Here is a 25,371-nt window from a genome sequence, read left to right on the forward strand (position 1 = left end):
TAGAATCTGTGTTTGGTTCTTTTTCAGAGTCTCCATTACTCTCCTGAAATACCCGATCCCCCATATATTATCTTGTAAATTGCTTTAAAATCCTTGTCTCCTAATTCTAATAACTGGGTAACCTATCAGCCTGCTTTTGTTTACTGTTTTCTCTTATACAATCATATTTTCCTGTTTCTTTGTATGTTTCATAATTTTTCATAGTATTCTAGATGCTGTTTGTTGGATAACAGTTGAAAATTAAGTATAACAGTGTTTTGTTAAGTTTTCCTTATTTCCCAGAGAGTCTATACTCTTCTCTCAGTTAGGATGAGTGACTGATAATTCAGATTCCTAGTAGAATCAATCTGAGCTGGGATTGGCTACAGCTTTAATTAGATTAAGCTCATCTGTGATTGATTTGACCCCTAACTTCCCCATGCCCAACTACGCCACCTTTCTGATCTTGCCAAAAACATGAAGTAGGAAGAATTTGGGCTGCAGTTCCCGATGTTTCTGGTTCACTTTATCTGTAGAGTCAACTCCGGTAGGGTCCCACGATTCAAGAACCATTAGAATTGGCAAGAATACACATTTCTTTAGGCTCTTCAACCCCTCCTCTATTGCTGCTTTGGGGCAACATTCAAGGCAGATGGAACTATCAAGCTTGATGATCTTACTTTGCCTTTGGGGCTCTGTCACATTCCCATCCCTTCCCAAAAGCCCACACTGTCATTCAAGAATTGGATGATTTATCTGAATTCCTAAAGTCTCTCCATTTATGGCAAGTCCTGCTTCTCCATCCTATACTGATACCAAGCACATGCCCCCCAGGGAGGGAAACTTCCACACTCTTGACTCACCTATGTATGAGAGGTTCACGCATCTCTGGAATTCAGTTCACTAAGGCTTCCTTGATTTCACTGATTTTTGCAAGGCCTACTTCTTTTTCAAAGAGTGATTTTTATTCTTTCCAGGTTTTTCAATTCTTACCAGGGGAACAAAGGTTTTTTGTATCCTCCTGTATCCTAACAAGAAGCAGAAATATCAGGAGATTTTCAGTGTAGATGAAACTGTTCTCTTTATAGAAAAAACACTCCCATGGAAGATTTCCATCCTGACTCATCTCTTCATGAAGGAAACTTGGTCAAGGTAGAAGAAAAATCTTCAGAATTCTCCTCCATCTCAGTTTAGGAGGAATGACATAATTTATGCAACAACAAGAGGGCCTAATTATTTTTACAGAAAAACTCTTTCATTCCACAATTAGAAATAAGGGTACAAATGCAAACATCCCAGGTAAAATTGGTTTACTTAAGTCTGAAAGCCTAACATTAGATCATTCTATAATCAGAGGAAGGAAGAAGGGGGAGAATGGGGAAAGAAAGAAGACTTTTGTCTTCATCACTTCAAGGGAAACTGTTCTTCCTAGGTCATCGATGGCTAACATATTGCTACATCAAATAGACAATTCTAAGTTCACATCTCCCCTGACTTATTAGCAGCATCGTTCCCCACTACTTTAACATTTTCTTCACCTAGCTTCCAAGACACCACATCCTCCTAATTTTGTTCATATCTCAGTCTCCCTTGCTAGTTGCTCCAATTTAGGCCAACCTCTTAACACATTAAAGTGGCAGAGAACGCAGATCTTGGCCCTCTTCTCTATCTACACCCATACCCTTGGTGATCATTCCGTTTCAAGTCTTGAAATATTATCATCTCTTTAAATACTAAGTACTCTAATGACATCTGTCTTAGTTTTGGTTCTCCCAAAAGCAAAGGGTGAGGTAAGGACTTGAATGCAGGTAGCCTGTCTAGGAAATGACCTGAGGGAGCTGAAACAGTATGACAGAGATGGAAGAAAAGTCAATATAAGGAATGGCATATTATCAAAGTCATCCTTAAGGACAACAGGGGCTCATTCTACTTAAACTTCCTGAGAAGTACACAGAGGGTCTCTCAGAATTGCCTGCCTATAGGATCAGACACGAGCTGTTATCCATCTGCTCCTGTCTCCTACTGATTAAGGATGGCCTCTATGGACATACTTTCCTTCACTACTAGCCCATGCTTACGTTCTGATCTAGCTGGTGTCCCACAGCAGAGAAATTAACTGGCTCACTTTCACCAGGAAGGTCAGCCTGGGCTCTGAGCTCTCATGGTACTTTTTCTTACACATAAGGTTAAAATCAGAGGTGAGCCAAGACGATGTGATGCTAAATTCCAGAATGGCCTGCTACAACGAAAACAGGACCACTCACGTTAACCTCAGAGATGCATATCCCAACTCCCTGTTTTCCGTCTCCATTTCTAGTAGAGGGATTTAAAGGAAAAAACAAGAATTAATGATTTAGAGTAGAGAAAGTAAAAACGATGAATGAATCCAAGAGCTGGTTCTGTTTTTGGTGGGAGCAGCACAATATAAACGCTAAGAATAGACAATTTCCCAGCAAGTCTCAAGATACAAACACATCAGTAGGAATCAGAATGGCATAGATAAAAAGTATTTTTGTATTTTGCACTAAATATAGGCCTTTATTATATATTGCAAAACAAAGAGGTATTTAAAATAAATAAATTACTAAGTTCAAATATGCAGTGATGTGTTTTAAATTTTGCATCACTTTCCATAAAAATATACACTGCAAAACTGTCTCAAGAAATAGAAAATCACGGACGAAATTAAGGTTTTGTCAATAAATTATGCTCTAAAAGACACTAAGCACCTAAGCACTTGCAAACTTTCAAGTTCAAGGAATGGAATTTGATCACAAGGTTCAGCGCTCATAAGAAATATGGAAAACTTTCCCGTTCACATTACAAATTCAGTACACCTCTGACACCAACACCTATCAAAGTTATAATAAAGTATCCATATAGCACTCATATTTAAGAATACTTCAAAAAATCCTAAATTATATAGAAGAAACTCAAACGCAGTAGTAATACTAAACATGACTAAGGAGAATCAATTTTAGGAATTGTCAAGATAAATATGAGAAGAATCTATTAACAGGACATCACACAAAGATAAAAAAGAGAAGAAGATAGGTCTTCTTGACAATGCCAAAAGGGAATCTAATAAACGACAGCACTCATTCTTGACAAAAATCTTAGTAAATTAAAAAAAGGATATCTCCTAAAAAAAAAAAAACCAGCTTCATGTCAAGAAAATAAAAGAAATACTAGAGACATTCACACTAAGATTAAAAAGAATACGAGCTCTATCAAGCAAGTGAAAAAGACAACCCACAGAATGGGAGAAAACATTTGTAAATTATATATCTGATAAGAGACTTGTACCCAGAACATATAAAGAACTCTTAGAACTCAACAATAAAAAGATGACAAAACTTAAAAATGGGCAAAGACTTTGAACAGGCATTTCTTAAAGTTATACTAATGGCCAATAAGCACATGAAAAGATGCTCAACATCATCAGTCATTAGGGAAATACTAATGAAAACCACAACAAGATAGTATTTTACACCAACTAGGGATGACTATGACCAAAAAGACAGGCAATAACAGGTTTTAGGGAGGATGTGGAGAAACTGGAACCCCCATAGGTTACAGATGGAAATGTAAATTGCTGCAGTCACTTTTGGAAAAGTTTGGCAGTTCCTCCAAAGGGTTAAATATAGTTACCTTTAAGACCCATCAATTCCACTCCTAGGTAGTACATAACCAAGAGGATTGAAAACACATGCTTTCAGAAAAACTTGTAACTAATGTTCATAGCAGCATTATCCATAGTGGCCAAAAAGTGGAAAGAATCTAATCCCCATCAACTAACAAATGGATAAACAAAATGTTCTATATCCATACAATGGAATAGTATTCAGCTATAAACTAGAAATTACTGAATTGTACACTTTAAACAAGTGAATTTTACTGTATGTGAATTAGAGCTCAATGGAAAAATAGCTTTAAGGAAAAGAAAAAGAAACCAAGACACCAGTTAATGCCACTGTTATGTATTAATATAGTAGATTGCAAACGGATTTCCTAATCTCCTTCAGTCAGCACTTGACTTTTTCCTTAAAACTGTTTTATTACCTCCCTTCTTCCTTTAAAAACTTAAAATAAATTACTTATACCCAAAACTCCATAAGCTGATCTCAGTTTACCTTTATACAAGTTTACTACCGAGTCAAATCCTTTGCTCGGGTGAGGCCTTTTTACCTTACTACAGACTCGTCCTTCCACCTGTCACTTCAACTAATTACTTCTTTGATTCTCTATGTGGTATTTTAAATGAAGCTGTCTATAAATAAAGTGTTTTTATGCAGTGTGTACACTGCCCTAGAAACTGAGCCAAACTTGTTGAAAAGCATGACCTGAATTGAGAATCCTGGACGTGAGCGCTACAGTGCTTGAAATTCCACCGTTAGTTAGTTATTTTGGACCCTCTCCAAACAATTTCTATCAAAACATAAATTCACCTGGTGAAGACAAGGCCCTAAATTCTTAAGGTGAATTTCTTTATATTTTTTCCTAAGTTCGAGAGAAGAGACACTATAGAGAAGGAACCACAAGCAAAGAAAAGAAAAACAGAAAAAATCAGCAAAAAAAGCAAGAAGCCAGTTTAAAATGCACATTTTTCTGTAAAGCTAATGTGTTTATTACTCAGGGGGGTTAACTCAACCTGGGTATAATTATAAACATCAAAAACCTTCCAAAGAAAACCAGATCACTTTCAACACTTGTTACAGAGGGATTTTAAAGGCTTAATTACTAACACTTATAAGCAAAGCTTTAAAATACAGCCACTTGATGAAATTCTTATCTATAAAAAGTTTCACTTTTAGTAGGATTCAGATTAATATTTTAGGTATAACATCTGTAATTTTATTAAGACATCCCTTACGACAGAAGACTCATTTATTTTTAAAGTAAAATAGCATCATATATGTAGAGAAGAATAAAACAAAAAAATTTAAGCTGCTTCTACTAATCACACATTACTTTTTCTTCTTATTTTTTTAACCACATCATTTAGTCACTATCTATTGACTGCCTTACTACAAAGGTGTTATGGGAACATAAAGTATAACGTGGTTCTCTGACCTCAGGGGCTTAGAAATATAATAGGGGATACAAGACAGAAATTTATTTTAAAAAGTCAGCCTAAAGGACAACAGTTAAAATGGCACATGGTTAAGAATTTGCTGGCAAAGCATAAACATTCTGATAAGATGCTGAATACCAGAAAACTATTACCTTTGTTATTATTAAGTAGAAGAACAATGTTTTAGGCTTTGAAGAAATCCCAAGTGTTAGTAAAAAAAAAAATCATTATAGTAGAAAATGTACAGTTTAAAACATTATCTTGCTATAGTGCAAACTTATTTATAACTATTCCATTTAACCAAAGTGGAACCAGAAACTCCTAACTGTTGACATCCCTAATGTTACAAGTGGCTGTGTCTTAAAGTTAGAATTTAAATTAGAGATTAGTGATTAAGTCTCACTACTTGATAATACAAAATAAAACCAAAAATGGACATTTAGTGGTTGCTGCTCTGTGCCAGGTACTCTGCTAAATGCTTATATGCATAATCTCATTTATTTCTCAGAATAATTCTGTAAAAAAGTATGCTCTAGTTTCATTCCTATTTCACAGATGAGGGTTTGTATTAGGCACGTGACTGAGGAAGGTTCCTAAGCTCAGCCCTATTGGCTCCAAAGTCCCAGACATCAACCAATGCATATGCTCTTTGTAGAAACGCCCCACTTATATTTAAAACCTCTTGGGCTTATCTAATTTATAATGCCTGGAATTAGCCTTGATTTTTCAAATATGACTTTTGAAGCTTCTTTTGTTAAGTAAGAAATTTCTTTAAAATTCTCTGCAGAAAAGTGGGAAAATGTTAGAGGAGCTAAAAACTGCTGGTTGCTTTGTGACAAGTTCATTCACATATACTGAATGTCCATCTAAATTAGGTTTTTATGCGTACTTAAACAAAGGTCACAGGACAAATAAGAGGCAAGTCTTAAGACTCCGAGTATAACGGCATCAATCATTCTCAATGAGTGGACACCTTCAGTCCAAAAATGTCAAGGATTGGCATGAAGATAATTACACTTTCAATATTGCTGTTGAGAAAACACTTATATGCATATGAATTTGGGAGTCTTTTGCAATAAAAACTCCATGGCCTATGGTGGGAAACACTCTAAAATTTCAACACAAATATTCTGTCTATACCAAAATGGATGATGGGAAAAAATGACACAGCAGACACCTTTAGAATAACTTCACAATTCACAATGACTCCTCCTTTCTCTGAGAAAAAGTGACCAAAAATCCATAAAATACCTCTGTGTAATTTTAAAAATAGAGCCCTAAAGGTAATACAATGGAGCAAAGACAGTCTTTTCAACAAATGGTGCTGGAACAACTGGACATGCAAAAAACGATGCACGAAAAAAATGCAGAAGAGGCCAGCCCGGTGGCGTAGTGGTTAAGTTCACACACTCCACTTCAGTGGCCCAGGGTTTGCAGGTTCAGATCCCAGACATGGATCTAGCACTGCTCATCAGGCCATGCTGTGGTTGCATCCCACATAAAATAGAGGAAGAATGGCACAGATGTTAGCTCAGGGCCAATCTTCTTCACCGCCCCCCCCCCAAAAAAGAAAAAAAAAAACGAATCTAGACACAGACCTTAATACCTGTCACAAAAATTAACTTAAAAGGAATCACAGGCCTAAATGTAAAACACAAAATTATAAAACTCCTAGAAGATAATGTAGGAGAAAACCTAGATGACCTTGGATATGATGATTTTTTAGATACAACACCATATAGGCATGATCTGTGAAAAAAACAATCGATAAACTGGATTTCATTAAAATTATAAACTTTTGCTCTGAAAAAGTCAATGTCAACAGAATAAGAAGACAAGTCACAGACTGGCAGAAAATATTTGCAAAAGATACAACTGAAAAAGGACTGTTATCCAAAATACACAAAGAATTCTGAAAACTCAACAATAAGAAAACAATCTAATTAAAAAATTGACCAAAGATCTTAAAATTTATCTCACCAAAGAAGATACACAGATGGCAAATAAGCATATGAAAAGATTCTCCACATCATATGACATCAGGGAAATACAAATTAAAACAATGAGATAACCACTGAAAACCTTTAGAATGGCCAAAATCTGGAACACTGACAGCCCCAAATGCTGGCAAGGATGTGAAACTTTCATTCAACGCTGATGGGAAGGCAAAATGGTACAGTCACTTTGGAAGACAATTTGGTGGTTTCTTATAAAACTAAACATACTCTTACCATACAATCCAGGGATTGTGCTCTTTGGTATTTACCCAAAGGAGCTGGAAACTTAGGACCACAAAAAAACCTGCATGCAGATGTTTTTAGCAGCATTATGCATAATTGCCACTACTTGGAAACAACTACAATGTCCTTTAGTAGGTGAATGGACAAATACACTGTGGTACATTCAGACAATGCGTTATTCAGAGCTAAGAAGAAATGAGCTATCAAGCCATGAAAAAACATTGAGGAACCTTAAATGCACATTGCAAAGTAAAGGCAGCCAAGCTGAAAAGCTACACACATACATACCTATGATTCCAACTATATGACAAGCTGGAAAAGGTAAAACTATGGAGACAGTGAATAGATCAGAGGTTTCCAGGGGTTGCGTGCTAGCAGGGGAGGATGACTAGGTGGAGCACAGAGGATTTTTAGGGCAGTGAAAATACTCTGTATGATACTACAATGACAGATACATGTCATTATACATTTGTCCAAATGCACAGAATATACAAAACCAAGAGTGAACCTAGAGTAAACCATGAATTTTGGGTGATAATTATGTGTCAATGGAGGTTCATTAATTGTAACAAACGTACCACTCTGGTGGGGGATGGTTTTAATGGGAGAAGCTAGCACATGTGTAGGGCAAGGAGTATATGGGAAATCTCTTTACTTTATGCTCAATTTTGCTGTGAACCTAAAACTGTTGAAAAATCAAGTCTATTAAAGAAAAGGACAATTAGTTCTGACATTTAACATACTATGAAAAAAGGAATGGCTATACCTTAACTAGAAGAATTACAATCTCTGTCAGTGGCACTCCTACTCCAACAGGCAAGTATAGTGTAAAATAATACCTCACTCTAAGTCACCTCTTTCAATCCCCTGAAAAGTTGTTTGGTTTTTTTAAGTTAACTCAGTCAAGCAAAACAGGACACCATGCTGCCCAAAATACGACATTTCTTGGAAATATGAGGATTTTTTTACAGCAGACATCTGACTGGTTATACTACTGGAAATCTTGAAAGTCTTTTAAGCCAAAATGATCTGTATCACATTCTTCAGCATTTGTTTGTTTTTTTGCTGAGGAAAATTAGTCCTAAGCTAACATCTGTGCCAATCTTCCTCCACTTTATATAGGGGTCACTACCAGAGCATGGCTGACAAGTCATGTAGGTCCACATCTAGGATCCAAACCCATGAACTCGGGCCACCAAAGCCAAGCACGCTGAACTTAACCACTACGCCACAGGGCTGGCCCCTCTGGTGTTTTTAGTGGTCTCAATAAAGCACTTGCATTAGGTGCCAGTAGCAGATCTAAACCTGCCTCCTGAGGAAACTGTAAGCTTTCTAACAGCAAGTACCCCTACAGAGAAGAAATGGCCTTCTAGTCAGACATAAATACTTCTCAACTTTCTTAAAACATACCGTTTCCTCAACTGATTTCCAGAGCATCAACAAGCAAAACAGAATTCTGATATGCCGTTATGCCGTTTTTTCATTAGAAAGCAAAATCCTAAAATTGTCTGCTACCCAGCTAGCGAAAGTCCAAATCAGAACAATGGCTAGAGGAGAATAAAAAATACTGTATCTATTCACGCCTATTTTACTCTTAGATCAAGTTAGAGTATCAAAACAAAAAGAAAAATCTATTATTTTGAAGCACATTAGCGTACCATCATATATAATCTATCTTCACTGAGTTTTTTATATACCATATCCTTCTCTTTTTATCAACAACAAAAAAATCATTACAAAAAAGAGTCTGAGAGCTACCGAATCTGTGCTGCTAAATTGTTGTCAACAACACCATCCATTCCTCTCTAAATAACTCTTACATAAGGGAATTCACATTTTAGAAATCATTTAGAATTTAATGCAAGGAAAATCTTTGTCTCCTCTGAAGAACTTGTGATATATTTCTTTACTTAGCGTAATGAGAACCTTGGCTCCCAGGAAGCTTAGATAAATCTTATGTTCTATAACAGCAAAGATGCTAAATTACTTAAAAGTTACATGTTTCCTCACTCCTTTCCTTAGATCTGACTTTCTATTAACTATTGTATTCACATCCCACTAAAAGTCACTTCAAGGGGCTAGCCCAGTAGTGGTCAAGTTTACGCACTGTGCTTCAGCAGCCTGGAGTTTGCCAGTTTGGATCCTGGGCATGATCTACCCACCACCCATCAAGCCATGCTGTGGCAGGCGTCTTACATATAAAATAGAGGGAGATGGGCATTGATGTTAGCTCAGGGACAATCTTGCTCAGCAAAAAGAGGAAGACTGGCAGTGGATGTTAGCTCAGGGCCAATCTTCCTCAAAAAAAGAAAAAAAGCCACCTCATTTTTAAGAAGTAATAAAGATAATAGTCAAATTGAACATACAGGGATCTTATTTAAAAATTATATCACATGGTGAAAGAACAAAAGATTAATTTTTTTTTGAAAAAAGAGGCTGCCCATGAAGTATTATTTGAAAAGACCTCCAAACAGACAAAAAATTGCTAGAAAGTTACATAACAAACTAACTGCATAAGTAAAGAGGCTGAATGGCACAATGGATACTGCCAAAGAATGCCTATGTGCTTCAGTTTCTTTGTTTACCAGAATAAACATAGGGCTACTTACTGACTAGTAATAGAATTAAGTAGGACTTCATATATTTGTCCCTTGTCCTCTCCCCTGAACCTAGAACAGTTCTCAGCATAATGTAGGTGCTTAAATACTGTTGTTGTATATACCTTCCAAAGCTGGAAGAGAATAGAATCTAGATTCTATATTTTCCTCCAGAAATCTGCCTCAAAGCCTTGTTCCTACACCAGAAGTAGACTAGATAGGTGAGACACCATAGTGTAGGAAAAAACTGTGCTCTGCAACCCAACACACTGGAACTTCTTCACCTTGTATACAATTCAAAGAAATAAACACTCTACTCTGAAGAAATTGCCAAATGCTGGAATTTACTCCAACGCATGGCAGAAGATAGCAGGTAAAAAAGGGGATAAAAAGTAAAGTAGAATTTTGTCTTTTTAAGGTAAACACTATATTCAGTAGGATGAGTCTGTCTAAATTAATTTAACAAGTATATACTAACAATATAATCATTATCCTGAATACTATGCTATGAAAAAAATGGATGGAAATACTATAAAATCCCATCAATAAAAACTACAGCAGAGCTACATTAAAAAAAAAGGAAAATGGCTCATCATAAAAAGAGAACAAAGCTAGGAAAAATTTCTGGGTTTTTTTTACACAAAAAGTACATAATGCCATGCACTTATACACACCTAAAAGAAAAGACTAGAAAGGAATAATAAAATATTAATAGTGATTATCTCAAAGAGGTGGAATTGCATGTGATTTTTATTTTCTATTTAGTACCTTTCCTTATGTTAAAAAATATCTATACGTACAAATATTCCCAATTGCTTTTCAGCAAGAATGCAAAGCAACTCAACAGACGAAAAATGTAGCCTTTTCAAAAAATGGTGCTGGAACAATTGGTCATCCATAGGTCAAAAAAAGAACCTTGAGAGCATCATGGCGGAGTGAGCTTCCCCAGTAATCTCTCCCCTCCAACATACAACGAAAAGGACATTCATACTCCAACAGAGGACATCCAAACAACACAAAAAACGTTGGAGAAACTCACACAGCCATACCACAGAGGGCAGAGAGGCAGGAGGACCCCTAAGAGGTGGTGGAATGGAGTAAGAGAAAATTTCTTTTCCCCCTCTAAAGACTGCGATCCAGGACTGTGGGAGGCCTCTGAGAGGGAAGGAGTGGGGGAGGGGATGTTCATTCATGGGAACATCAAGGATCCCCAGTGGGCTCTTGCAGCCTAGAGGCAAGTCCTCTAGCAAGGTGACAGCTTTTGTCAGGGGTGACCTTATCAAGTCAAAACCCCAGAAGAGCAGATAGCAAGAGCAGAGTGAGAAAACCCCCAAGAGCATGAAGGAGAAAGCGCCCCTCCCCCAACCCGCCCAGCCAGGCTCCACTGCTTAGGATCGCGCAGGAGGCAGAGGGCTCAGAATACGCGGCTCTTGACCCCCACCCAGTGGCAATAGACAGTAACTGTGACAAAATAACACCAGGATGCTAAAAAACATAGCCACTCCCTCTAGCAATATCAAACATTATATCAGATCTCCAGACCAGAGAGAAAACAACAAGTACCCAGAAATCAGTCCCGAGGACACAGAAATATGTAATCTAAATGACAGAGAATTCAAAACAGCTATCATCAAAAAACTCAACGAGTTAAAAAAGAATGTAGAGAAACAATTCAATGAGTTCAGAAGCTACTTCACAAAACAGGCTGAGACTATAAAGAAAAATCAATCTGAAATATTAAGAGATGAAAGACAGAATGGAAGAAATAAAACAAAATATGGATTCCCTGAACACTCAAGAGGGCATCATAAAGGAGAATATCAGCATAACTGAAGATAGACATGTTGAAATGCTCCAGCTAGAGGAGAAGAGAGAACTAAGACTTGAAAGAAATGGATAAAGTCTGCAAGAAACAGCTGACTCAATTAGGAAATGCAACATAAGAATCATAGGTATTCCAGAAGGAGAAAAGAGAATGGAGCAGAAACCTTGTTCAAAGTAATAGTAGCAGAGAACTTCCTAAACCCAGGGAAGGGGATGGAAATCCAGGCGGAAGAGGCTACCAGATCTCCTAACTATGTCAATGTAAAAAGACCTACTGCAAGGCATATAATAGTGAAACAGGCAAAAGTGAATGACAAAGAAAGAATACTAAGGGCAGCAAGGCACAAGAAAATAACCTACAAAGGAACCTCTATCTGGCTTTCACTGGAGTTCTCTGCAGAAACCTTACAGGCTAGGAGAGACTGGATTGACATATTCAAATCTTTGAAGGACAAAAGCTTTCAGTCAAGAATACACTATCCAATGAAAATATCCTTTAGATATGATGGAGAAATAAAAACTTTCCCAGACAAACATAAGCTAGGGGAGTTCTTAACCATTAGACCCTCCCTACAAGAAATCCTCAAGAAAGCCCTCATACCTGAAAAAAAAACACGGAGAAAGGGGTTACAAAGAATGCAGTAAAGCAATAAATAGGTAGGCAGAATCAGAGTAGGATAGCAAATACTCAAGTATAGCATTAAAGACAAAGAGAAGTAAAACACCAAAAACAAAGATAATCTTGTCATTTTAACCACAAACTCATAACACAAGATGGAATAAGATGTGAGACAAACAACTTAGGAGGGGAAGTGGAGAGGGACTGAATGGGTTTAGTCTAAGGAAATAAAAGGCCATCAGAAGAGGGACTATCTTATCCACGAGATTTTGAATACAATCCTCATGGTAACCACTAAACAAAAAAGCAGAACACAGAATTTGAAATATATTGTGATGTACATCTGAAAGTTATATATGTTATAGTCCAATGTAACTTCTATAAAAATTAAAATTAAAAAAAGTAATTAAAAAAAGCTGAAAAAAAACAAACAGAAAAGCAGAACAGAGACACAATAAATAAGGAGAAAACAAAGAAAGATAACATAAAAACTACATTAACTCGACTGGTAGACCAAAATACAAAGGAGGAGAAACAAAGGAAATGCAGGAGAATTGGAAAACAAGTGATAAATTGGCAGCATTAAGTCCTCATATATCAATAATCACCCTAAATGTAAATGGGTTGAATTCTCCAATAAAAAGACACAGAGTGGTGAGGTGAATTAAAGAACAAGACCCAAAAATATGCTGCCTCGAGGAAACACATTTCAGCTCCAATTAAAAACACGGGCTTAGAGTGAAGGGATGGAAGATGATACTCCAAGCTAATGGCAAACAAAAGAAAGCAGGTGTTGCCATACCTACATCAAACAAAGCAGACTTCAAGATAAGACAGGTAAAGATAGACAAAGAGGGGCAGTTTATAATGATCAAAGGGAAATTCCATCAAGAAGACATAACACTTGTAAATATCTATACACTCAACACAGGAGCACCAAAGTACATAAAGCAACTATTAACAAACCTAAAAGCAGATGTTAATAACATAATAATAGTAGGGGACCTCAACACTCCACTCACATCAATGGATAGATCACCCAGACAGAAAATCAACAAGGAAACAGAGTAATTAAATGAAAACCTAGACTAGTTGGACTTAACAAATATATAGAGAACAGTCTATCCAAAAACAGCAGAATACACATTCTTCTCAAGTGCACGTGGAACGTTCTCAAGGGTAGACCATATGTTGGGAAACAAGAAAAGCCTCGATAAATTTAAGAAGATTGAAAATAATAACAAAGCATCTTTTCAGAGCACAATGCTATAAAGCTAGAAATTAACTGCAAGAAAAAAGCTGAGAAAGGGACAAAGATGTGGAAACTAAACAACATGCTATTGAACAAGCAATGGATCACTGAAGAGATTAGAGGAGGAATCAAAAAATATCTGGATAAAAATGAAAGTGAAAACATACCAGACCAACTAACATGGGATGCAGCAACAGCCGTATTAAGAGAGAAATTCATCGCAATACAGGCTCACCTTAACAAATATGAAAAATCCAAAATATGGAATCTCAAACTACACCTAATTGAATTAGAAAAAGAAGAACAAAGCCCAAAGTCAGCAGAAGGAGAGAGAGAATAAAAATCATAGCAGAAATAAATGCTATTGAAACAAAAAAAAAAAAGCAGTAGAAAATGATCAATGAAACAAAGAGCTGATTCTTTGAGAAGATAAATAAAATTGACAAATCCCTAGCCAAACTTACAAACAAAAACAGAGAGAAAGCTCAGAAAGATAAAATTAGAAATGAAAGAGGAGAAATAACAAGAGGTACCACAGAAATACAACAGGTTATAAGAGAACATTACGAAAAACTATATGCCAACAAAATAGACAATCTACAGGAAATGGATAAATGCTTAGGCTCTTACAACCTCCCAAAGATGAATCAATAAGAAATAGAGACTCTAAATAGACCAATCACAAGTAAAGAGATTGAAACAGTAATCAAAAGCATCCCAAAGAATAAAAGCCAAAGACCAGACGGCTTCCCTGGGGAATTCTACCACACCTTCAGAGAGGATTTAATATCTATCCTTCTCAAGCTATTCCAAAAAACTGGGGAAGATGGAATGCTTCCTAACACATTCTACGAGGCCAACATCACTCTGATACCAAAGCGTGACGAGGACAACACAAAAAATGAAAACTGCAGGCCAATATCACTGATGAACATGGACGCAAAAATCCTCAACAAAATACTGGCAACCTGAACACAGCAACACATCAAAAAGATCATATATCATGATCAACTGGGATTTATTCCAGGGACAGAGGGATGGTTCAACATCTGCAAATCAATCAATGTGGTATACCACATTAACAAAATGAGGAATAAAAACCACATGATCATCTCAATAGATGCAGAGAAAACAACTGACAAGCTCTAACAGCCATTTAAGAAAAAAACACTTAAAATGGGGATAGAAGGAAATTACCTCAACATAATAAAGGCCATCTATGACAAACCCACAGCCAACATCAAACTCAACAGGGAAAAACTGAACACCATCCTTCTGAGAACAGGAACAAGACAAGGATGCCCACTATCACCACTCTTATTCAACACAGCACTGGAGGTTTTGGCCAGAGCAATTAGGCAAGAGAAAGGAATAAAAGGAATCCAAATAGGGAGTGAAGAAGTGAAACTCTCACTGTTTGCAGATGACATGATCTCATATATAGAAAACGCTAAAAAAATCCATCAGAAAACTATTAGAAATAATTAACAACTACAGTAAAGTGGCAGGGTACAAAATGGACTTACAAAAATCAGTTGCATTTCTGTACTCTAATAACAAACTTACAGAAAGAGAATTCAAGAATACAATTCCATTTACCATCGCAACAGAAAGAATAAAGTTCCTAGGAATACATTTAACTAAGGAGGTGAAGGATTTATACAATGAAAACTGTAAGATATTATTGAAAGAAATACCTAATGACATAAAGAGATGGAAAGAGATTCCATGCACATGGATGGGAAGAATAAACATAGCTAAAATGTCCATACTACATAAAGCAACCTACAGATCCAATGCAATCTCAATCAGAATCCCAACAACATTCTTCACAGAAATAGAACAAAGAAGCCTAAAGTTCATATGGGGCAACAAAAGACCCCAAATTGCAAGATCAATCCTGAGAAAAAAGAACAAAGCTGGGGGCATCACAATCCCTGATTCAAAATATACTACAAAGTCATAGTGATCAAAACAGCATGGTACTGGTACAAAAACAGACACACAGGTCAATGGAACAGAACTGAAAGCCCAGAAATAAAACCGCAGATATACAGACAGTTAATCTTCGACAAATGTGCCAAGAACACACAATGGAGAAAAGACAGTCTTGTCAACAAATAGTGTTGAGAAAATTGGACAGTCACATGCAAAAGAATGAAAGTAGACCATTATGTCATGCCATAGACAAAAATAAACTCAAAATGGATCAAACACTTGAAGATAACTGAAACCATAAAACTCCTGGAACATAATATAGGTAGTACACTCTTTCACATCGAACTTAAAAAAATCTTTTCAAATACCATGTCTTCTCAGACAAGGGAAACAAGAAAAAATAAACGAGTGGGACTTCATCAGACTAAACAGCTTCTGCAAGGCAAAAGAAACTAGGATCAAAACAAAAAGACAACCCACCAATTGGGAGAAAATATTTGCAAATCATGTATCATATAAGGGGTTAATCTCCATAACATATAAGAAACTCACACAACTGAACAAGAACAAAACAAACAGCCCGATCAAAAAATGGGCAGAGGATATGAACAGATATTTTTCCAAAGAGGATATACAGATGGCCAATAAACACATGAAAAGACGTTCAACATCACTAATCATGAGGGAAATGCAAATCAAAACTACACTAAGATACCACCTTATGCCTGTTAAAATGGCTATAATCACTAAGACTAAAAGTAGCAAGTGTTGGAGAGGGTGTGGAGACAATGGAACCCTCACACACTGCTGGTGGGAATGCAAACTGGTGCAGCCACTATGGAAAACAGTATGGAGATTCCTCAAAAAGCTAAAAATAGAACTACCATATGACCCAGCTATCCCACTACTGGGTATCTACCCAAACAACTTGAAATCAACAATTCAAAGCAACGTATGTACCCCTATATTTGTTGCAGCACTGTTCACAATAGCCAAGACACAGAAACAATCCAAGTGCCCATCAACCGATGACTGGATAAAGAAAATGTGGCGTACATATATACAATGGAATACTACTTAGCCATACAAAAAGACAAAATCACTCCACTTGCAACAACATGGATGGACCTGGAGGGAATAATGCTAAGTGAAATAAGCCAGACTGAGAAAGACAAACACCAGATGATTTCACTCATATGTGGAATATAAACAAACACATGGACAAAGAAAACAGTTTAGTGGTTACTGGGGGAAGGGGTCTGAGGGGTGGGCACAGAGGGTGAAGGGGAGCACTTATGTAGTGACAGAAAGAAATAAAGTACAACTGAAATTTCACAATGATGTAAACTACTATGAACTCAAATTAAAAAAAATTAAATGCAAAAAACAAAAGAACCTTTACCTAAATTTCACACCTTACACAAAAATTAACTCAATGGATCACAGACTCGAATGTAAAACAATAAAGCTTTCAGAAAAATATGGTAAAAAATTTTCAGAATACAGGAATAGGCAGAGTCTTAAGGCTTAATTAACTAAAGCACAATCCATAAAAGACTGAAAAATTGGACCTCATGAAATTAAAAATGTTTCCTCTGCAAAAGACCCCGTTAAAAGAATGATAAGCTATACAATGGGAGAGAAAATTTGCAAACCACATATCCAAGAAAGGATCACTATGTAGGATATATAAAGAACTCTCAAAACTCAAGAGAAAAAAAATCCAATTAGAAAATGGACAAAAGATATGAACAGACATTGCACTGAAGAGAGTATGCAGATGGTGAATAAGCACATAAAAGATGTTCAATATCATTAGCCATTAGCAAAATGTAAATTAAAAATATGATGAGATACCACTATGTTCCTATAAGAATGGCTAAATGAAAATTAGAAAGAAAGAAAGAAATAGTAATACCAGGAAATGGTGGCAAGGGAGTGGAAAAACTGGGTCTCTCATACACTTCTGATGAGAATGCAAACTGGTACAGCCACTCTAGAAAACAATCTGGTAGTTTGTTATAAAACTAAACTATGGAGGGAGTGACATCAGCATCATGGGAGAGTGAGCTCTTCCCTTAGTCTCTGCCTACAAAGATTAAATGAAAAGGACATTCATAAACCAACAGAGGACACTCAAACAACACAAAAGATGTCTGAGAGATTCTCACAGCCATACGTTTGAAGGTAGAGGTGCTGGATTCCCCGAAAGGAAGTGGAATGAGGTAAGGTGAGCTCCTCTCCCTCCCAAGTGGCAGCACCCCAGGGCATGGGATCACACGTGACTCTGAGAAAAGGGGGAGAGGAGCAACTCTCTGTGGGAATACTTTTACTCTCCAAATTCCCTCACAGCCCATGGAAAAGCCACACAAAGGGGTGGCTAAGCTATTGCAAGGATGTCTCCATCAATTCAGCACCCCAGGAGAGCAGATAGCGAGGGCAGAGCAAGAACACTCCCGGGACTGCACATGAGAGAAAGCGCCCCTACCTCCACTCAGTGCTCTAGCTCAACCAGTGGGCCAAAGCAAGGGACCTCTGCCAGAGCACCCACAAATACATTAGAAAAGCCATAGCTATGAGCAAGGGAACCAGAAATTGCAGATGGGTCCTTTCAGCATAGATTCTAAGGACAGGCAGAGACGTCACGAATAGTGGTGGGCTCAGAATACAGAGATTGTGACCCTCGCTCCCAGTGTCAGCAGGTGAAATCTGCAACCAGTTACTATCACTATGAGAAGGCCCAAATCCACATCATCAAACAGAATGAAGACATATATTAATACTCTAGACCACAGCAAAATGATAAGCACCCAGAAATCAACCCTGAAGGCACAGAAATTTACAACCAAAATGACGCAGAATTCAAAATATCTATCATAAAAAAACTCAACAACTTACAAAAAAATACAGATAGTTCAATGAAATCAGGAACAAAATTAATGAACAGAGGGAATTCTTTACAAAAGTGACTGAAACTGTAAGAGAAAAACCAATCACAAATGTTCGAGATGGAAAAACAACACACGAAATAAAGAAGAATCTGGTGTCTTTAAATAACAGCTAATGTTATGGAGGACAGAAATATAGAAATGCTTCAGATGGAGGAGGAGAGAGAATTAAGACTAAAAAGAAACGAAAAAACTCCCCCAAGAAATACCAAACTCAACACGGAAATGCAACATAAGGATTCTGGTATTCCAGAGGGAGAAAAAGAGAGAGAATGGAGCAGAATGCTTGTTCAAATAAATAATAGCTGAGAACCTCCCAAACCCAGGGAAGGAGCTGGAAATACAAGTAAAAGAAGCTGACAGAACTCCTAATTATACCAACGTAAAAAGACCTTCTCCGAGGCATACAGTAGTAAAACTGGCAAAAAGTCAATGACAAAGAAAAGATATTAAGGGCAGCAAGGCAGAAGAAAATAACTTACAAAGGAACCCTTATCAGACTTTCAGCAGATTTTGCAGCAGAAACCTTAAAGTCTAGGAGACAGTGAATAATATATTCAAAATTCTGAAAGACAAAAACTTTCAGCCAACAGTACTGTATCTACTGAAAATAGCCTTCAAATACGATGGAGAAATAAAAAATTTCCCAGATAAACAAGAACTTAGGGAGTTCATTGCCACAAACCCCCCCAACTGCCAAGAAATGATCAAGAAAGCCCTCATACCTGGGGGGGAAAAAGGGTTTACAAAGCCTTGAGCAAGGAGACAAATAAGCCGGCAAAATCATAAAATTGCAGATCTCTATCAGAACAGGTTAACAAACACTCAATTATAACATTAATGATAAAAAGAAGGAAAACGTCAAAAATAAATATAATCTTTTCATTTGAACCACAAAGTCATGACACAAAATGGAATAAGTTATGACAACAATAACTTAGATGGGGAAGAGAAAAGGAATTAAACCTGCACAGACTAAGAAGATAAGAGGCTATCAGAAAATGACCTATCTTATCTACAAGATTTTTTATACAAACCTCATGGTAAATACTAAACAAATAATCAGAACAGAAATACAAATGATAACTAAAGAGAAAACTGAGAAAACCATCATAGAGACAACCAAACTGAACTGGAAGTCTGAAATACACAGGATGAGAAACAAGGGAAATACAGAACAAAAAGAAAATGAGAGAGAAAATGGCAGCATTAAGGACTTATATATCAATAATCACTCTAAATGTAAATGGACTGAGTTTTCCAATCAAAAGACACAGAGTGGTGGGATGGATTAAAAAACAAGACCCAACAATAAGTGGCCTCATCTCTAAAGACAAACACAGGCTCAAAGTGAAGGGTCAGATGATATTCCAAGCTAATGGCAAAAAAAGAAAACAGGTGTTGCCATACTTTTATCAGACAAAGTAGACTTCAAAATAAAACAGGCACTAAGAGACAAAGAGGGGCAGTATATAACGATAAAAGGGACACTCCACCAATAATATATAACACCTATAAACATACATGCACCCAATGTGGCAGCACCAAAGTACATGAAGCAACTATTAACAGACCTAAAAGGAGACATTAACAACAACACAGTAACAGTAGGGGACCTCAACATCCCACTTACACCAATGGATAGATCATCTAGGCAGAAAGTGAACAAGGAAACAGTGGATTTAAACAAAAATCTAGACCTGATGAAGTTCATAAATATATAGAGAATACTCCATCCAAAGCAGCAGAATATACCTTCTTCTCAAGTGCACATGGAACATTCTCAAGGATAGACCATATGTTGGGAAACAAGGAAAGCCTCAATAAATTTAAGAAGACTGAACTCATATCAAGCATCTTTTCCAACCATAATGCTATGAAACTAGAAATCAACTACAAAGAAAGAGCTAGGAAAGGGACAAAGATGTGAAGACTAAATAACAAGCTTCTGAACAATCAATGGATCACTGAAGAAATTAAAGGAGAAATCAAAAAATATCTGGAGAAAAATGAAAATACAACATACATGGGCCGGCCCGGCAGTGCAGTGGTTAAGTTCGCACGTTCTGCTTCTCGGCGGCCCAGGGTTTGCCAGCTCAGACACCGGGAGCGGACATGGCACCAATTGGCAGGCCATGCTGTGGTAGGCGTCCCACATATAAAGTAGAGGAAGATAGGCACAGATGTTAGCTCAGGGCCAGGCTTCCTCAGCAAAAAAGAGGAGGACTGGCAGTAGTAGTTAGTTCAAGGCTAATCTTCCTCAAAAAAAAAAGAAAAGAAAAGAAATACAACATATGTACTCATGTGATGCAGCAAAAGTAGTCCTAAGAGGGAAATTCATAGTAATACAGACCTACCTTAACAAACAAGATTAATCTCAAATAAGCAATCTTAAACTACACCTCACCGAATTAGAAAAAGAAGAACCAACAAAACCCAAAGTCAGCAGGAGGGAAATAATAAAAATTAGAGCAGAAATAAATGAAATTGAAACCAAAAAACAGCAGACAGGATCAATGAAACAAAGAGCTGATTCTTTGAGAAGATAAACAAAATTGATAAACCCTTAGCCAGACTCACTAAGAAAAAAAGAGAGAAGACCCAAATAAATAAAACTAGAAATGAAATAAGAGAAATTACAACAGATATCACAGAGATACAAAGGATTCTAAGAGAATACTATGAAATACTATATGCCAACAAATTGGGCTAGCTAGAAGAAATGGATAAATTCTTAGACTCAGACAACCTCCCAAAACTGAATCAAAAAATAAGAATCTGAATAGATCTATCACAAGTAAAGGGATTGAAACAGTAGTGAAAAACCTCCCCCAAAATAAAATACCAGGACCAGATGGCTTCTCTGGAGAATTCTACCAAACATTCAAAGAAATTTTAACACCTATCATTCTCAAACCATTCCAGAAAGTTGAAGAATTCAGAACACTTCCTAACACATTTTACAAAGTCAACACCACTCTGATTCCAGACAAGGATAACACAAAGAAGGAAAATTACAGGCCAATATCACTGATGAACAAAGAGCAAATATCCTCAACAAAATATCAACAAACCGAATACAGAAATACATCAAAAAGATCAAACATCATGATCCAGTAGCATTTATATCAGGGATGCAATGATGGTTCAACATCCACAAATCAATCCATGTGGTACATCACATTAACAAAATGAGGAATAAAAACCACATGATCATCTCAATAGATGCTAGGAAAGCATGTGACAAGATCAAACATGCATTTACTATAAAAACTCTCAATAAGATGGCTATAGGGGCCAGCCCGGTGGCACAGCAGTTAAGTTTGCATGTTCCACTTGGCGGCCTGGGGTTCACCGGTTTGGATCCCGCTTGTGGACACGGCACTGCTTGGCAAGCTATGCTGTGGTAGGCATCCCGCATATAAAGTAAAGGAAGATGGGCAAGGATGTTAGCTCAGGGCCAGTCTTCCTCAGCAAAAAGAGGAGGATTGGTGGCAGATGTTAGCTCAGGGCTAATCTTCCTTAAAAAAAAAAAAAAAAGATGGGTATAGAAGGAAAGTACCTCAACATAATAAAGGCCATATATGACAAACCCACAGCCAACATCATACTCAACAGGGAAAAACTGAAAGCCAGCCCTCTGAGAACAGGAATAAGACAAGGATGCCCAATCTCACCACTCTTATTCAACAAGGTACTGGGGGTTTTGGCCAGAGCAATTAGGAAAGAAAAAGAAATAAAAGAAATCCAAATAGGCAATGAAGAAGTGAAACTCTCACTGTTTGCAAATGACATGATTTTATAGACAGAAAACCTAAAGAATCCATCAGAAAACTATTAGAAATAATCAACAACTACAGCAAAGTTGCAGGGTACACAGTCAACTTAGAAAAATCAGTTGCATTTCTATATTCTAACAACTACTAGAAGAAAGAGAACTCAAGAATACACTCCCATTTACAATCACAACAAAAAGAATAAAATATCTAGGAATAAATTTAACCAAAGAAGTGAAAGACCTATACAAGAAAAGTATAAGACACTATTGAAACAAATTGATGATGACATAAAGAAATGGAAAGATATTCCATGCACGTGGACTGGAAGAGTAAATATAGTCAAAACGTCTATCTGACCTAAAGCAATCTACAGATTCAATGCAATCCCATCAGAATTCCAATGATATTCTTCAGGGAAATAGAACAAAGAATCCTAAAACTCATATGGGGCAACAAAAGACCCCAAATTGCTGACGCAGTCCTGAGACAAATGAAGAAAGCTGGAGGCATCACAAAGCTACAGTAATCAAATCAGCCTGGTAATGGTATAAAAACAGACACACAGATCAATGGAACAGAACTGAAAGCCCAGAAATAAAACCACACAACTACAGACAACTAATCTCTAACAAAAGAGCCAAGAACATACAATGCAGAAAGGAAAGTCCCTTCAATAGATGATATTGGGAAAACTGGACAGCCACATGCAAAAGAATGAAAGTAGACCGTTATCTTTCACCATAGACAAAAATTAAGTCAAAATGGATCAAAGACTTGGAGGTAAGACCTGAAACCATTAAACTCCTAGAAGAAAATACAAGCAGTACATTCTTTGACATCAGTCTTAGAAGGATCTTTTCGAATACCACCTCTACTCGGACAGGGGAAACAAAAGAAAAAATAAACAAATGGGACTTCATCAGACTAAAGAGCTTCTGCAAGACAAAGGAAACATGAACAAAACAAAGACAACTCACCACGTGGGAGAAAATATTTGCAAATCATATATCCAACGTGGGGTTAATCTCCAAAATACATAAAGAACTCACAACTCAACAGCAAAAACACCAACAACCCGATCCAAAAACAGGCAGAGGATATAAACAGATATTTTTCCAAAGAGGATATACAGATGGCCAATAGGCACACGAAAAGATGTTTAACATCACTAATCATCAGGGAAATACAAATCAAAACTACACTAAAAAACCACCTTAGACCTGTCAGAACAGCTATAATCACCAAGACAAAAAATAACAAATGTTGGAGAGGATGTGGAGAAAACGGAACCCTCATACGCTGCTGGTGGGAATGCAAACTCGTGCAGGCACTGTGGAAAACAGTATGGAGATTTCAAAAAAAAAGAAAAGAATATCATACAACCCAACTATCCCACTACTGGGTATTTATCCAAAGAACTTAAAAGCAACAACGTAAAAGGACTAAGCACCCCTATGTTCACTGCAGCATCATTCACAATAGCCAAGACGTGGAAGCCACCCAAGTGCCCATCAACTGATGACTGGATAAAGACATTGTATATATATATATATATATATATATATATATATATATATATACACGATGGAATACTACTCAGCCATAAAAAAAGACAAAATAGTCCCATTCCCAACAACATGGATGGACCTTGAGGGTATTATGTTAAGTGAAACAAGCCAGACAAAGACAAACACCATACGATTTGTCTCATATGATTCCACTCATATGTGGAAGATAAACTAACACATGGACAAAGAGAACAATTAGTGGTTACCAGAGGGGAAGGAGGGTGGAGGGTGGGCATTGATATGGTAACTGACAATAATGTACAACCGAAATTTCACAATGTTGTAAATTATGATGACCTCAATAAAATTTTTAAAAAATAATAAAAACTAAACTATATAACACAGCAATTACACTCTTAGACATTTACCCCAGAAAAATGAGAACTTATCTTCACTCAAAATTCTGTACATAAATGTTCATAGAAGCTTTATTCATAACAGCCTCAAAGTGGAAACAACCTCAATATCCTTCAACGTAAAATAATTAAACAAACTGGTAGTACATCCATACTGTGGAATACCACTCATCAATAAAAATGAATAAATATTACTGTAATCAAGAACTTGGATGAAGCTCTAGGGAGTCTGGCTGTGTGCAAAAGCCAAACCCCAAAGTTACATACCATATGATTCCATTTATACAGTTTTGAAAAGACAAGGGGGTGGGGGGTCAGTAAGGGAGGGTGATAGGTATTGTAGTAATAAAAGGGAAACAACAGGGATTCTTGTGATGACGCAACTATTCTGTATCTGGACCATCAATTCCAATATCGTGTATGGGATACTGTACTGTAATTCTGCAAGGTGTTGCCTCAAGGGGAAAATGGGTAGAAAGTACATGAGATCTTGCTGAAGTATTTCTTAAAACTGTATGTGAATCTACAATTATCTCAAAATAAACGGTTTAATTGCAAAGAGAAGCCTGAAAATGAAACATTTATAAACTGGGGAAAGAGAGAAGAATGCTAGCATTTCTACTTTTAATTAAAAAAGAAAAAATTTGGTTAGGTTAACCAAAATATCCAAGAACAATTAGAAAACAATACAAAACAGTTTATATATTTAAGTTTTAAATTAAATGCCAAAGCACTTTTTAAAGATATAAATCTAAACTAAAACTCTTAGAAGAAAACATAGGGCAAAAGCTTCATGACATTGGATTTGGCAATGAGTTCTTGGCTATGACATGAAAGCCAGAGGCAACAAAAGAAAAATCAGACAAATTGGATTTCATGAAAACTTAAAAATTATTGTGCATCAAGCTACTATCAACAAGAGTAAAATGGCAATCGACAGAATAAGAGAAAATATTTGCGAATCATATATCTGATTAATATCCAGAATACAGAGAACTCCTAAAGTTCAACAACAAAATAACCTGACTCAAAATTGGGCAAAGGGTTTGAACAGACATTTCTCCAAAGAAGATAAACAAATAAGCACACTAAAAGTGCTTATGGTCAATAAGCACATGAAAAGATGTTCCATATCACTCATCTGCAAGTCAAAACTACAATGAGATATCACTTCACACCCATTAGGATGGCTACTAT

The 25,371-nt window shown here is 36.7% G+C and overlaps 1 protein-coding gene across 10 annotated transcripts in view; it reads right to left on the reverse strand.

The window, feature by feature from the left end:
* The window catches only part of ERBIN (erbb2 interacting protein), a 136,701-nt gene that overhangs the window by 97,007 nt on the left and 14,323 nt on the right, over nt 1–25,371 (reverse strand). The window contains exon 2 of one of the 10 annotated variants that reach the window (XM_046672211.1): nt 843–1,007. The exons of the other annotated variants lie outside the window; for them this stretch is intronic. The gene's annotated coding sequence lies outside the window, so the exon portion shown is untranslated. The remainder of the gene's footprint in view (nt 1–842; nt 1,008–25,371) is intronic. 10 annotated transcript variants of the gene reach the window in all.

This window comes from Equus quagga, chromosome 9, assembly GCF_021613505.1.
Source record: "Equus quagga isolate Etosha38 chromosome 9, UCLA_HA_Equagga_1.0, whole genome shotgun sequence".
NCBI lineage: Eukaryota > Metazoa > Chordata > Mammalia > Perissodactyla > Equidae > Equus > Equus quagga.